This window comes from Elaeis guineensis, chromosome 8 (assembly GCF_000442705.2).
Source record: "Elaeis guineensis isolate ETL-2024a chromosome 8, EG11, whole genome shotgun sequence".
Taxonomy (NCBI): Eukaryota; Viridiplantae; Streptophyta; class Magnoliopsida; order Arecales; family Arecaceae; genus Elaeis; species Elaeis guineensis.
Window position 1 is genome coordinate 120,307,805 of NC_026000.2, and position 3,110 is coordinate 120,310,914.

The following is a 3,110-nucleotide window of genomic DNA, read 5'->3' on the forward strand; positions in this document are numbered from 1 at the left end:
TTATCCCTAAAATGAAAGATGCCTCACCTAGATCTTTCATAGAAAACTCTTTAGACAACCAAATCTTGATCGAGGTCAATATAAAAATATCATTTTCAATCAGGAGAATGTCACCACATACAATATGAGGAAAGTGATAGTACTCTCACTGACCTTCTTGAATACACACAGCTCCTCCTCATTCTTAATGAAACCAAAATGATTTGATTATATCATTGAACCGAGCATTCTAGCTCTAAGATGCTTATTTTAGTCCATAAATGGATCTTTGTTATTTGCAAATCTTATGATCACAATCACTGAAAGTGAAACCAAGCAGCTATTCTATATAGATATCTTCCTCAAGATATCTATTCAGAAAAGCTGTTTTCATATTTATTTGCCATATTTCATAATTGAAATAGGCTGCAACAGTACGCAATTTATGGATGGACTTAAGCATGGCTATAAATGAGAAGATTTTTTAATAGTCAATGCCTTCATGTTGACTATACCCTTTCGCCAAGAGCCTAGCTTTAAAAGTTTCTATCCTTCCATCTACACCTATCTTTCTCTTGAAGATCCATTTACACCCAATAGATACAATACCTTCATGTGGATCTACCAAGGTCCAAACTTGGTTTGAGTATATTGAGTCAATTTCTAACTTCATTACCTCTCACCACTTCAAAGAGTCGATATCTAATATCATCTCATTATAGGTTTTGAGGTCATCTCTATATACTTCATTTTTGTGAGGAATATTTTCTCTATATCCTTTGAGATAACACCTAAGTACCTCTCAGGAGGATGAAAAATCCTACTAGACTTACGAGGTGAAGGAGGAAGTGTGTGGATAAACTCAGACTGAATAGGTTCCTCAGGTTCTAAGGCTCGTTGCTCTTTGAAAACTTTCTCCTTGAGCTTAATCTGTCTTCCTATGCCTCCATCTTAAATAAACTATTTTTCAAGAAAGACTACATGTTGACTCACAATCAAATTATAGTCTTTCAAAAGATAGAAATAATATCCTAATGATTCTTTAGGATATCTAATAAAATGAGCTCTAATGATCTGATTTCTAACTTGTCCATTTATAGTCGTTTGTCATAGACCGGACAATCACAAATCTTGAGATGACTCAGACTCGGTTTTTTACCATGCCATATCTCATATGGTGTGGTAGGAATGGTTTTTAGATAGAACTCTATTCAGTATATATATGGCAGTCAAAATACAATATCTCCAAAAAAAATCAGGAAGGTTTATGGAACTCATCATGGAATGGACCATATCTAATAAGATCTAATTTCTCCATTCTGAAATCCTATTGAGTTGAGACATTCCAGACGGAGTCCACTGTGAGATAATTTCATATTTTTTGAGAAAATTCAAAAATTTTCTACTAAGGTACTTACCTCCTCGATTTGATCGAAAAGGCTTAAGGGGCTTTTTGATTTATTTTTTCGCTTTATGTCTGAATTGTTTGAACTTTTCAAAGATCTCAGACTTATGATGCATAAGGTACACATACCCATACTGTGAAAAATCATTACTAAAGATAATAAAGTAGATAAAATCTCCTCTGATCGGTTCATCGAATAAGTCACAAACATTAGAATGAATCAGAGCAAGTAACTCTGTGATCCTTTCTCCATGTTCCATAAAGGGCAGCTTGATCATGTTACCTTGAAGGTATAATTCACAAATCGGATATGACTTAAAAGTCAACAGACTCAATAGTCTGATGTTTTTCAATTTGTTAATTCTATCTTCTGCAATATGACCTAGTCTTAAGTGTCACAAATACTTTTTATACACATTATCTCTAAGATGTTTGGAACCTATAACATTCACATTTTGCTCAACACAATGAACATAAATATCAATATGTAACTGAAAAAGACCATTGATAAGAAAATCATTTTCAACTTTATTATTTTTAAAATAAATAGTATAATGATCCTTAAAGAAACTAATTATATAGTCTTCCTACATTAGACAAGATACAAAAATCAGATTTTTGCTCAGACAGGTACAAAATAACAGTTTCTCAAATCAAAATATTTTTCAATGATAATCATAGAGGGTAGGTTTCCACAGCCACAGTAGTAATTTTTGCTCTATTCCGAATGCATAGGATTATTTCTCCATCCCTCAACATCTTGCTATCCTCAAGATCCTACAAAGAAGTACACAAATGAGCACTAGATCTAAAATCAAGCATCCAACTAGAAGCAGAAGAAATTGTCAGGTTTGTTTCTATAACGAGCATACCTCCAGAAGGTCCACCTTCCTTCTTTTTTAGTGTTGTCAGGTAAGCAGGGCAGTTCCACTTGTAATGGCCATCTTTGTCACAGTGGAAATATTTTTCTTTTTTGATGGCCTTCTTCTTTGGGACTGCCATCTTCTCTTTCTTGCTCTCCACCTTCTACTTCTCTGCAGACTTTTTTCTTTTCAGTAGACTTTCTCTTAGAAGAAGTTTGCTCCACAATAAGTATAGAATCCTTTGAATTCTTCAAGATTTTCTCAGTTATAACTAGCATGTTGACCAACTCCTAGATGGTGGACTGGATCTTATTCATATGGAAGTTTACAATAAACAACCCATATAAATCAGTCAAGGACTACAGGATTAGATCAACCTGCAAGTCCTTATCTATGGACATGCTGAGCTTCTCAAGCTCCTAAAGGACTTTGATCATTATCAAACAATGATCAAGAATCAACTGTCTCTCACGCATCTTTGCTTTGAAGAGTTGCTTGGACACTTTATAGTAAGCTGCATGGCTCTGCTCACCATACAACTCTTGTAGGTGAGTCAACATCTATCTGGTAGTGTTATGTTCTCGTGTTGGCATTGCAATTTGTTAGACATTGACGTCAATATGTAGCACTTAATTTTGTTGTCATCGTCCAACCACTTCTCATGAGATGCTTCCTGATTAACAATCGGACAGACTGGGAGAGGGAGAAAGTCCTAATCAAGGACATAGACCAATTTCTTGAAACTCAAGATGATTTTTAAGTTCTGGAGCTAATCCTTAAAATTCGATCTGATCAACCTATTGTTTCTAATATATGAGTTAGGGGATTGAAAACAGACATTGTTCCTGCAGAGAGTGAAAATT